The sequence below is a fragment of the Sciurus carolinensis genome, chromosome 17, assembly GCF_902686445.1.
Source record: "Sciurus carolinensis chromosome 17, mSciCar1.2, whole genome shotgun sequence".
In the NCBI taxonomy this organism is placed as follows: domain Eukaryota; kingdom Metazoa; phylum Chordata; class Mammalia; order Rodentia; family Sciuridae; genus Sciurus; species Sciurus carolinensis.
This window is the reverse complement of record NC_062229.1, coordinates 43,103,562-43,117,103: the sequence shown is the minus strand read 5'-3', so window position 1 is coordinate 43,117,103 and position 13,542 is coordinate 43,103,562. Positions and strand designations below refer to the sequence as shown.

The 13,542-nt window shown below is 41.8% G+C and overlaps 1 protein-coding gene across 4 annotated transcripts in view; it reads right to left on the bottom strand.

Annotated features, from left to right (window-relative positions):
* Thrb (thyroid hormone receptor beta) overlaps positions 1-13,542 on the bottom strand; it is a 376,546-nt gene that overhangs the window by 362,712 nt on the left and 292 nt on the right. The window contains exon 1 of one of the 4 annotated variants that reach the window (XM_047530280.1): positions 13,222-13,425. The exons of 1 other annotated variant lie outside the window; for it this stretch is intronic. The gene's annotated coding sequence lies outside the window, so the exon portion shown is untranslated. Of the gene's footprint in view, positions 1-12,654; positions 12,858-13,113; positions 13,426-13,542 lie in introns of those variants that run through there. 2 more of the 4 variants (XM_047530281.1, XM_047530282.1) reach the window with 2 other exon arrangements.

Here is a 13,542-nt window from a genome sequence, read left to right as displayed (position 1 = left end):
TAATGCTATGTCCTAATGTACAACTTCTTAGCTGGTTTGCCACAACAGTATTTGCTTGGTTGAATTGAACAGAAGTCTTTAAAAAAGAGGTAGAAATAAAAAGTGGCATTCTCCAAACTGCATTTCTCCAGGATGCCAATGGGGAGAAAGGGGAGGAAACTGCACTGTTCCATCTAAAGGTGGTCTGTACATCCATCCTGGGAACCAAGCAAAGGCTCCTCGGAGGCCAGCAATCCTTGGGTGGGAATGGGGGCTACAGGCTGCTGCATGGTCACACGCCAATCACCAGTAAGGCTGAAGGGCGTAGACACCACTGGTGCCCCTTGTCTTGACTTCTGCCTGCCAGCAGCTGCCTTTCTTTGCCTGGAGGCTTCCTTTTGGCTGCCCGACTGACAGTCCCCAAATGCCAAGGAATCATTGGCCTCTGGAGGTAGTCTTTACCTCCAGGCAGCCTGACAGGTTTTGGTGGATACAAATACACACTGGCTCCCTTGCCTGGGGGTGCGGGGGTGGAGGCTAACCATGAGCCACATGTTCTGAGCTGTCTCCCAGAATCCCTCAGTGTGCCAGCAAGCTCCACACACCACTGTGGCAACTGGTTCTATCATGCCCTCATTATTAGTGCTGTCCTTCCTCAGCTCACTTCCCCACTCTACTATTGGTGTTTTCTTCACCTCCAACTAAAAGTAACTTGCACTTGAAGTTGACCTCAGGGTTTGGTTCTGGGGAGCTCAAACTAAATGCAAGTCTTTTCAAGGGTGATTCTCCAGCAAAGAGAGGGTCCCTTTCCAGGGTTGCAGGATTACTAGTGATCAGCTGGCTTTTCCATCCTGAAGTCCAAGCACAGGATCTTAGGAAGTTCCTTAGGGCCCCCAGTTCTAGACCCACTACTTCCAGACCATCTTCAACTTCTAAACACAACTTCAGGCACATTCCATTCTCTCCCATGAAGAGAATAAGCAAAACCACATCTTTTGCTCAAGGACTGTAGGGATCAAATGACTGGGGCGTACGAGCATAATCCATATTAGTCACCAATGCCCCTACAGTCAAATTTGTACAAGCTCTCTAATAAGTAACGACACTGGCCTGTGTGAAGGGGATCTCGGTATAGAGCTGGGGAGAGGCAAAGATGAAGAGCGACGACTGCTGGGGTGCAACGAAACTTTGATGAATCACCAGTGGGGATGGAAAACCACAAAACAGCCAAAATGGAACAATTATTTTAAACACTGCTAAACAATGAACAGTAATGAATTGAAAAAACCCCTTCAGGGCGCTGTCCAGTCACTCATGTTCCATGTAATGGGTTGCTAAACATCTTAAGGGGTGGGGTGGGGGCAGGGAGGGGGAGTTCACAAAAAAGCTAGGAGCCATGGAAGCTGCTACAGCAGCGCTGCAGCAGGGGGCTCACTGCATCTACAAAAAGGCAATTTCAAAAGTGAGGTCCCTGGACAACAGTCTCTGAATATTGTCCCAGTAGTAACTTGAACTGGTCACCTAAGGAAGTCTTGCTGTCATACAAGTGGAGGAATCAGGCTGCCAAGCTTGGGGTCTAGTCACAGTAAGCCACCATCAAGGAGGTCTTGTTACAAATCATCGGAGTGTGGATTTTTGCTGGGCTTCATCTTTGTGGAGAATATCCACTTTGGGGCCCTTAATTCTTGCCAACCTAGTCAGGAGAAGATCTTCTATCTCAGTTCTGATGTGAATGAATGACTTTTTTTTTTTTTTTTTTTTTTTTAAGAGAAAAGAACAGCTGAGCTTTTCTGCAGGACAACCTATTCCCTTATTTATAATGCAGGACAGCAAGGCCTTGTAAGTGTATATTCTGGTTCATCTAAGGACACTTGGTTGTTCATTTTAAAATTAGATTCATCCTAATTATATGAAAACAGCCAACATGTGGTTGGCCACAACACCAGGAAGGTATTACTCAGCACCTACCTTCTGGGCTGGCCTTCCACACAGAACCGAACTGTTCAACACACAGTCCCTGCCCTCTTGGAACTTAAAGTCTAGCAAAGAAATATCTCATTGGCAAATATAAGCTTTGGACACTGGGCAGTGAAGAAATATATTTAGTAAGTGACTAAACATGTAATATTCCCTGTAGACAAAGGGGTGCGTGAGGAAAACTATCACTGAAGTGGCATGTTGTCAGCAGATAGGATCAGAGAGAATTTTGATCTTGATTTTAAACAACCAGGGCAGGATTTCAGGGGCTTTTGAAGTTATGTGCAAAACTACACCTTTTTTGGTGTTGGGGATTGATAAACATGTGCTCCAACACTGGGTTCCACCATTAGCTTTGCTATGCCATTTTATATAAGGTATTCGAACATTTGTGAATTTGGTATCCTTGGCAGATTTTAAAACCAACCCCCCAATAATCCTGGGGACAAATGTATTTCTACTCACTCAAGACAGTGCATTACACTTGACCACATGGACAGTCTCTTTGGTAGGAGTTATTTCAAGGCCCAGATGATTCTGAGGTTAAAAATTTAGGGAACTTTCTTCTGGCAGCCTCTAAGAGTACTGAAATTTGTTAACCATAACAATATAATCTCCATTGCACAGATGTGATGACTGAAGTTCAAAGCAGTTGCAAAATGTGCTTGAGAAAACACAGCTAGGAGGTGGCAAAGCCAGGCATTCAACTCAGTCTGCCTTTCAATGCCCTCTCTCTCGGATGTCCACCTCCCCAACCATTCCTGCTCCATTCCCCCTACCGCCCACCTTGGGTGCTGTCTACCTACTGCCTCTCTCCAGTGTTCAATCCGGGGCTTCCACTAGGTCAATAAGAGAATTGGGTTTTCTTCTCCCTGCTCTGTGACAGCACATTATAAAAGGATATCACTGGAGCCTAGCCGGTGGGATACCCGGAGCCCCAGAGACGCCAATCATAAGTCAGAAACACATTGGCACTGAGAGCATTATTTATTCCCTAATTCAGAATATCAAAAATTAGCCAGATCTGTTCATGACAGACATTATCAGGATTAATTTCTTAATACTGCACAATTTTCAAAAATATTCTACAAAGACTTGAGAAGAAGAAAGTCTTACCTATGATAATATAAAGGAATACCACTATTTATTCTTTTGCAGATCTTCAGCATAATACTTTGTATTACTATTTCTTAAGAATCCAAAATGAATGGGCTCTTTGTCCCTTCTTCTCCTTCTCCTTTTTCTTTTTTTTTTCAGTGCTGGGGATAAAACCCAGGGCTTCACACATGCTAGGCACGTGCTCTACCACTGAGCTATACCCCCAGTCCTCCTTACTTCTTAGAATAAGACATGTTAATAAAAATTAAATCAGAAGATTTCCAGAAAGATAAAGCATGCATATATGGAAGGAAAGGGCTTCATTTATTTTCACTAACATCACATTTATTATTCGTGCCCCTCTTGATTTCCTTTATGTAGGGTGTTTCTACAGATCTGACTGAATATTTGATAAAGTACATTTATAATTTGGGAAGAAAACAAGCAAACATCCTTTTTGACTAAAAGAGAGGTGCCCTCTTGGGGCAAGCAATTATAGGATAAATACTAGAATAAATACTAGGAAAATCAGCGTTTTTAAGATAAGCTATTATGTTATGAGTCATCAGAACATAATAAAGTTCTTAAAATTATTTCAGGAAAATGGCTTCAACACCTCTGACAACATACCAAGAGTCAGATCTGGCCTCTGTTCCCTGACATTTCTATTAACTAATGTGCTGATTTTTTTAAAAAGGGAACTAAAATTTAAAATATCACTAATTTTTTATATTGATTACATGTCAGTAATATCCAAATATATTTGGTAAAATAAAATAAAGTATCGAAACTAAAATTACTGGATACTTCTTACCTATTTGCAAATTGTAATTATCAACAAAAATTCTAACCACACACATGTGGCTAAACATTATATTGAACAGTGCTGGGCTATCAGGGTTTAACAAGCTATGTCCTACACCCGCTTTTGTAAATAAAGTTTTATTGGTACATAGCCATACTCATTTGTGAACTTATTGCTTGTGGTTGCTTTCTCACTTCAATGGCAGATTTGAGTAATTTGAACAGAGACTATGTCTTGAAAAACTGAAAAAATTTATTCTATCGCCTGTTACAGAAAATGTTTGTCAACTCCTAAGCTAAAAGATAACTGAGATTACCTAATTTATTTTCACAAGTACCCTTTTATAACTAAGGAAATTAAAGCTCAGATAAGACAAGAAACTTGTTCAAAACATTTTTTATTCTTAATTAGGTGGTGTTTCCATAATGCCATCCTCTCATTGATTCATATTCTTCATCCATTTCTAATCTTAGTCATTAAAGAAACAAAATCTGGATCAGTTAGAAAATCAACACTTTATATGACATAATGAATCCCAACACAACAATGTCAATGTTATTTCAATATGGTCACACAAAACTTTGCTTTTGTTAGACATGGGAACTGCAGGAATGTATGTACAATAGCAGAGAACCTCTTAAAGTCATAGAACTCTGAACAATACAAGATGGTCCTTAAGTTTCACTTGAGAACATTTTACAGATTCCATCAAGTAATCTGTTTTCAAATCACACTTGAAATTCCCCCAAATGTAGAGCTGGCTTGCTAAAAATATTCATTATTGGAATTAAACTAGAAAAATTTTGCCACATGTTGGAGAAAGTGAAATCTGTTCCCAAAGACATTGTGGCAACTTGTAACTTAACTGCCTCAGTCCTGCACCCCCACTCCTCAGTTGATTACTCCGAGTCTTTAGCTGGTCTCCTCACTGCCAGACTCTTTCCCTCAAGATCTATCCCGAAGCCCCCTTTTAGAACAAAAATCGGATTTACATTCTTCAGTCTCTTCATGCTATGAAGCAAATTACATCTTTCTTATTTGTGTCCAGAAAAGTCCTTATCATATGGTGCCTACAATACCAGGCTCCGGCAGCCTCGCTTAGTGTCCTTTCTTTATATACAGACTGGGCTCCTAGCAATTCCCTGAATGCTTCACACATTCACACCCACTTCCTATGTTTGAATTTTGTGTTCTTTCTGCCTAGAACCCACCCTACCCCCTAAGTATGTGCGCCCACAATGAACTGTATTTACTACATCACAGAACTATCAATATTGTAATTACTTGCTAAATATTAATACTCCCACTACTACAAATAGCTACTACTTAGGAATACTTAACTATGGGTCAAACACTGCATTATTTCACTGAATTTTCACGTGTTATAGACAATGAAACTGAGCACATGCAATGAAGCCAGGTGAGGTCACAGCAGGAGTTCCCACATTCCCACTATGAAGCCCTACGCCTACCGTTTCACCTCTGCACTAGTGGTTCTTGATGCAGCACTTTTGCCTCCCAGTAGACAATGTCTGGAGGCGTTTTGGATGCTACTGGTGCTACTGGCATCTAGTGGGTAGAAGCCAGCGATGCTGCTAAACACTGCATAATAGAGAGACAGTCCTCCATAGCAAAGACTTATCTGGTCTGAAATGCCAAGACTGCAGTGAAACAGAGGAATTATCTGGTCCCAAATTCTAATAGTACCTGCTATTGAGAAACACTGCTCTACAGTTAATCAGCTACCGTGGACCATCACAGAAGACCCTGAGATCTCTTCAACAAGAAATTTTGAATGTTTGCCATGGTGTCTTGGCACCTAGCATAGTTCCTGTGCCCCAGCAGATACTAAGGGCACTTGTGATGATGGATGGTTGGATGGATGGATGGATGGATGGATGGATGGATGGGTGGTTGGGTAGGCGAGTGGATGGATGAACAGACTCCAGAAGAGGGAAAAAATTTATTGTAAGGCTCAGTTTTTGTGGTAACTTTAATAAAAATAAATCTGAACACATATTCTTAATGAAGAGTAGAAAATAAATATAGAGCATATTCCAAAACATGTCTTAGCCTTACATTTATGAACCTATAGAGTGTGATCAAATTAACCAGCCAAATGTACAGAACTTTTTTTTCTCCCAGAAAGTCTCAGGAGGACAAGATGTTTTTCAAATTGCTCATAAGTATTACAACAACCAGATATACTGACAGGTTTATGTTCCATGTAGTTCATAACTTAATTTTTTAAAAATACATATTTCTGGTGTAAAGTTTCCCTGGTTCCTTTTGGTTTTTTTAAGAAAAGAGAAAGAAAAACAATACATAAGCATTCAACCCCTATGCTTTCCCTCATGTTTCTCCATTCAAATTTAAATACCTTATTTTGGAACTCCAAATATTGATAGTGTAGCAAAAATTATAGTAAAAAGGCACATAACAGAAATAAACTATTTTATGGCCTGTGTAAATCAATAATTTAAACATTAGGAATAAAGCTAAGGAAAGACAAAGATTATGATCATAATATTTTTAAAGTAACAAATTTAGTGAGATTTTTACAGCATTGCAAAACACTTCAGTGGTAGTATTAACCAGTGTTGAATACAAACTGCTAGATATTTTTTTAATGAAAAAGCATAATGTTTCCACTCTGGCTTCTTCAATTTATCACTTTTTGTGAAGTACAGTAAGAGACTAAAACAAATGAGCCTGATTTTTTTTTTTTAAAGTGTAATATGGTAAACTGTTCCTCACAATCTTTTGCACTGAACTTCATCACTGGAGGTCTCACACACATACACAAACTCAAAGGATATGATGATCACATACCTTTTGATAACTGATCTTGAACATTCATAACACACCTAGTAAACACGGGCTCTGAAGCCTCTTGTATTAAACAGTTAAACTCAGTATTTCCAAACATAGTTGACAATAGAATAAAATAAGCAAAGAGTAAAATAAGTAAAAAAATAAAATCAGACAAGGATCTGCCAACACATTCAGGATTAAGAGAAAAGACGGAGCGATGACTGAGCAAAGATGGGATTCGTAGCTTGAGACATCATCCTGGCTTGCATTTCTCACCACGATTTGGAAGCTGGGCCTGAGAAGTGCAGCAGAAGCCAGAGGCAAGTGGTGCTTTTGTCAATGCATCATGAACATGACACACACTTGTCACAGAGATAGATTCTGCATGTATGGACATGCAAGTTGGTGAGACATTTATGCATGTGGGAAAGATATGTGAAAAAGATGACCAAGCCCAGGAATATCACAGGTGTTATCATCAATCATTATTTTTTGAGCACCTGTTCTGGGCAGACATTGCTGAAACCTAGGAAAATGGAGTACTCAGAGAAATAAGTAATAAAGAGAGGGAAGTACATGTGAACCATCTTGAGGACCAATGCACAATATATGTCACAGGGTTAGAACACTCAGTGGTTCCTGAAGATCAGGATGGTACACTACGCCACTAAAACCACCACTATCTTCTCAACTCTCATCACAAGCACTCCTAAGTCTCCCAAGTCCTACTAAGTGTACCCCAAATAACGAAAACTGATCTGCTGTCAGTCTGCCTTCCTCCATCCACTCTTTGGCTTTAGCCAACTTTTCACTCACAACTTTATGATAAATCTGTAAAAGCTTGATCACAGAGAGACCCATGATTCCCTGAGGCCCTCTTTCAGAACTAGAATCTTGAATGCATAACTTGGTTTGCATCAAACCTTTTCTAATTTTTATATGTGCTGAGCCATCTTTTAAAGCAGGATTAGGAAAAATAAAAATTAGAATAAGACATCTCGATCAGGAAGATAAAACTAGAGCTTGGATATGTAGGCCATGATCTTTCTCATAGTGACAAGTTGGATCATGAATTCATATTTTGGTTTTTCTGTCCTTTGAACACGTCTACATAAATATCATTTAATTTTTGATAAGCATAGCCCAGAAGACAGTTCGAGGCTATGTTTTCTTCTTTTTGCTTTTTTTTGGGGTGGGAGTGAAAGCTTTGAATACAGGTATTCTGGGTGGTTAAGAGTGGACCACATACTGTGCAAACTTAATGGGTCTGAGGAAAAAGAGGTGATCACTGTTCTCCAGCACATCTATGTCCACTGTGTGGGATGAGGCACTGCCTTGGTGGAAAGGCTGCAGTATGCTTCCCTGGGCAGAGTCCATCTTCCTGCCTTCTCATTCCAGGCTCTCCTGACTTGTTGTTTGGAAAAGGCACTTGAGTTCACAGAACTCAGTTTCCTACTCAATAAAAATAGTATAGCACAAGAAGAGCTGTCAGCACAGAAAGTCTCCAAAGTCCCTTGAAATTAGACAGTGGGGACCAAATAACATCAATATTGAATACAGATCACTATTCTAGGTGACTGTTGGCCAGATTCCTGAGAGGAGGATATGGAAGTACATGACTTGTGACTCAGTGATTTAGATATTCTCCCCACCCCCACCCCCACTTTCTTAGGTGCCATAGTTGACAAGTTTGGGAACTTAAAGTGGAAAATATACAGCCTCAATTAGAAGTGCACTGGCCTAACATATTCATTGGGTATAAGAGAATCCTAGGTGAATCCCACTGGAATTCATACTAATAACCCTGGGCTACAGGAACCACAGAGCAATCAGCTCTTCAGAAATAAAATGATTTTTTTCAGCTAAGGGTTCATATGAGAAACTCCAAGAGGCACATCCATTTCATCACAGTGGAGAGCATTTCAGAATCCCTTTGTCTTAATCTATGTACATTGTCTCACATGTCACTTGTCTGCACACTGAACTGCAAGATGACTAGCAGGATCAGGCACACAGCGGGCACATAATATCTGTAGACAGAATAAGCAATCAAATCAAAGAAACAAAGTGACTGTAAATAAAGTAAGGAGTTAACTTGTCATGCATTGCTCAACCAGCTTGACACCAGAACAAGCGCTTCTAGCAAAACAGTCGCATGATCTAGCCTATGACGCAATGCAGGCAGTAAATATTCACTTTGGGCAAAACCAAGTTAGAAGATGGCACTCACTACCAACATAGAGGAAAATGAGAAGTACCACCCTTCTCTTCCTTCCATCTATTCTCCTGCTGGAGTTTTACCTGTGCTCTTGTGCCAAGCTCCTTATCAGGCACTGGAATGTCAAGGATGAATAAACCCACTCACATCCCCTCCTCACAACTTAGAGGTGGGGACAGGAATTGAATTGGACTTCCTGAAGGATAAGAGCTATGAAGTTCATGCACAAAGCATGAAGACCACCAGTCAGGGAAGTTTATGGCTATATGGTCATTTTCAAGTACCTGTCTATCCTGTCCTGTCCTCTCAGATTGCTCTGTGAAAAACCTGGCTGACATACTGCATATCTGAGAAAGTTAGCAAAATGAACATGTTGGCCATTCGATATTCCAGTAGGTTTTCTGCCATCGCCAGAATCTCTACTCCTGGATCACAATAGCTTGGGCCCCAGAGATACACTCATATCAGGTTATTTTCCTTCACTGAGTCTTCTGAATTTTTTTCTCCCTCTTGAGGACTGGTAAAAGACATGACCATATAAACTTCATTTTCTGTAGAATCCAAGTTGAAGCACTCTCCATGACATGATTTAATGTTTCATATGAATATATACGAGTTGCCAGGCACCATGGTAAGCACTCTATTTATTATTTGATCTATACCAACAACTTGCCTGTATGCCTCCAGATATCTCTCTCTCTCTCTCTCACTTTTTTCCTGTTAACTTGGCTGTTACAGAGTTCAGAGTTAAAGTAAATAAAGCAGTAAACACTTAGGATTTTAGTTTATCTTCCCTTCCCATTTTTAACAGTCTCGTTATTTTGCAGAATTTTTACTAGGCATTTACTCAGACACATTTCTGAAAGTCGATTGTCTATAAACAAAAACAAATTACCATAATTACCGATTGTAATTTCCTCTTATTCCCAATTGGCAAGAATTTCCATGAATAATTAATTTGAAGATGACCCCTTGGATATCACATTCTGGTCACTTGAAAGTTCACATAATACACTATTTTGCACAATCATCTGATTCAGAATATGTGTATGAAAGTGCAACAGGGGGGAAAAGAGAAGAGGTTGGCTGACTTAAGTTACAACATAGGGTAATTATCAGGTTATTTCCAAATCTATTACCAAGGACTATTTCTATCTTGGGTTGGATCTTGCCAGTCCCATTCCCCCCTCCCTCCTTAGCCACCATTTTTACAGCCTAAACTATACCACCACACGCCCTTGGTCCTCTTAGGACTGCCAAGGCCAGAGGCACTGCCAAGACCTGCCGAGTGAGAAGTCACTGCTATCACCCAGTGATGTCTGGTCTCTGGAATTTCACTCTTGGTACTGACAATGCCTCTGGAACGCATAAAGATTCTGCTAAAATTCAGGGAGTTGAAGGTCAGTGTCTCCAGGGAATCAAGGTAACATCTGTAAGGCAAACTCCACCGCTGAAGGATTTCCATGTACTCAAGGCAAATACTTCCAGGAGGAACTTGCAGAAATAACTCTCTACCATTGTTGCTATACAGAATGGCAGGCTAGCTGTTATCAGACAAGGTGGGAAGGTGCAAACTGAACCATGTACACAGGCACAAGCACACACACATGCCACAAATTTTGGCATACCCATCCCACTTGGAATGCTGAGTCAGGCATTTGGGGAACATGATGTTTGGGCACAACCATTAATTTGTTCGACCAAGATTGACTCAGCACCTACTGGGTGCCAATGCTCTTCTAGAGGCTAGGAAATCTAGAGTGAACAAAGTAGTCAAGACTCCCATTTTCATGAGCTCCATATTGTAGGCAGAGGAGACAAGAAATCAACAAATATCAAATGAATTGAACAATTTAGATTGTAAAAAAAGATGGAAGGAGGAAAAGGATGAAAACAAACAACTAGCATGAGGGTTTAAAAAAGGAATGAGGGATTGTCTTTGCTCAAGTGGTTGGGGAAGGGCTTTCGATGAAGGTGACACATACCCTTATGCTAGATTGAGAAGGAGTTGAAGAAATCAACCACCTGTATTCTGATTTCCATCAAAAAGATGAGTTTACTAAAATATTTTTTATAATCAAAAATGCAATCTCACGTGTGGCCCCCTTAGATCCCATGCTTCAAACACCTTGGGGAAGGAAAGGAATCCTGTTTTCTCTGTTCTTAAGGGGATTTTAAGAAACCAGCTTCCCCCAAAGATGCTAGGTTGAAAGGAAATTTTCTTAGTTCTTCTCTAGAGCAGAATTAATACAAAAAATTGAAAATGGGAGAAATGTAATGCCAGCTACTTTGTACAACAATATTCCAATGTCAATAAAATTATGCTTTTGCATTGTAGTGCCAACAAGAATCACTTTGTAAAAAAACAAAACAATTCTGTAGCTATGTTCAGTATCATTTACTTTTAATCATAAAATAAAGTCAAACTGTATTTACTAGCAGATGTTTCTACTTCCAATATATAATAAACTTTTGAAATTAATTAAAAATAAAATTCTAGCAGCCTGTGTTTAACACGCACAAATAATAAATAGTTACTGACCAATCCCTATACATAAAATACCCCAAACAAATCACTTACTACTGAACTTCCATTAGGGTCCATTAAAACACTTAGTCAACTGACATGAAAATATCCTAAAATTATCCACCGCTCAAAACACTTTTGAAATACCTTTTTCATTAATGTTTCTTAGCTTCTGACTCCTTTCAGAATTACAAAGAATTAGGCAGAAGTGAATTAGGGAGCAGATCAGTCATCATGAATATTCAGAATGAATCATGGTACATTTTCGCTAAAATGTATTATTCCTTTGCAATAGTTTATTGCAATGATAAGATAACATTGCAATATTTTATTGCAATGATGAGATAACAAACTAAAGACAAATGATGTAAAAACACTGCCTAACAGGTCTACTTTACCTAATTCATTTATCATTATAAAAATAATTCTGCTCTCATATTAATGTACGGTACCAGGAATACTTCATTTCTTTAACTTTAAAATAGGTCTTTAAAATTGAGTCTCATTAGTACCTACGACCAATTACATGTTAAGGGGAAGAGTTTATTTTAAATGTATTATCGGTTAGGCTTTGTGTTTGAATCTTCACAAATTCTAAACGTGTGTGGAGAGAGGAGGGTGGAGAGTCTGAACTTGACTGCTCAGGTAAACTCTTTTTCTTTGATTCATGTTTGGAATTGCTATGCTTCAGACCCTTCTTTTAAATTTTCCCATTTGGAGAAAATTATACATTTAGCCTTTAACTGAAAAAACAAAACCAAAACAACCCTCATTCCACCCCACCCCCAGCCTTCTTAAAACAAATCAGAAGGCTTAAGAATTAGCTCCAATAATAATCCTATAATGGTCATCAGGAAATCCTCCTCCAAAATGACAACTGCAGCTAAGAAGGACGAAATTAACTGGAAATAACAACTACCCCAAATGAGTCCTTCCCCGAGATGTGGGGAATGCACAGCTGGAACAACTAGTAGCACAACCAACTCGAAGCGACCCAGAGGAAGATGCTGCGTCAAGAGCAGCAAAGCAAAGAAGCGCGACTCTGGAGTTTAGTAGAATCGCCACCGATTCCCCGAAGAGGCAGAGAAGCAGAGTCGAGTCGCCGGCACGGGTAACAGCGCACGCCAACATTCAGGGTAATTCTCCATTCCAAACCCCGGAGTTCCGGGGCAGGAGAAAAATGGGGGACAGGAGCCCCACAGTCCCTTTAAACTGCACCCCCCCGTGCCTGCCAACCTTTTCCGAACCCCCGTGTCATACAACTTCCTCATCATGGAAACTTCCACTCGGTTGGGCGCTGAGGATGCCAAACTCCATTTCACAAGGAGCCTGTCAACAACTGGGCTTGAGGTTTGAGGAGCAGAGCCGCTGCGACTGAAGGGGGCCCTTAGCCACCCTGCTCCGCCACTGCCCACGCCGTGGCTCTCATCCTGCCGCCGCGCGGTGGCGGAGCGCGAGAGGGCACCTCCTCCCAGACCCCGGGCGCAGAAACCCCGCGGAGGCAGGTCAGGAGGCGATGACACCCCCGCCCGCCCACGCCTGCCCGCCCGCCCGCGCGCACTGAGCTTCGCCGCCGGCACCCGTCCAGGTTCCTGCGACACCCAGTCCCCACCTTCTGGACGGTGGGAACTGTCGCCCCCTCCTCCGCCTACCCCCACCCCCTGCCTCCTCCGCGCAGTCCTCTCGCCAAATTACCGGAGCCCTCGAGCCTGTCGGGTTGAGCGCCCGAGCCCGGGGAAGGCAGCCTGCGGGCGCTTGCCCCGAGCCCGGGGAGCAGAAGGTCTCCTTTCCAAGCGCACTCACATTATTCATGCAAAGTTAATCCCCGCCGCGTCACGGCCGCCCGCCCGAGGATGTGCGCCTTCCTTGGCCAAGCCCCGCAGTCTCCACCCTCCTCCGCCCCCTCCTCCTGGCGGCGGGGTCCCGGGGAGCGCAGGCGACCGGGCGTCGCGCTAGTCCTACGAAATGTCAACTCCTTGAGCGGAGAGAGGCGGCCGGAGCCAGGGCCGCTCCGGCCCTCCCCCGCCACTCCACTTTTATAGGCGTAGGAAGCGAGTGTAGCCGGGGCACGGGAGTCCCCGCCTCTCCGGCCCCCCGCGTGCCTGGCCCGCCCCGGCCCGCTCC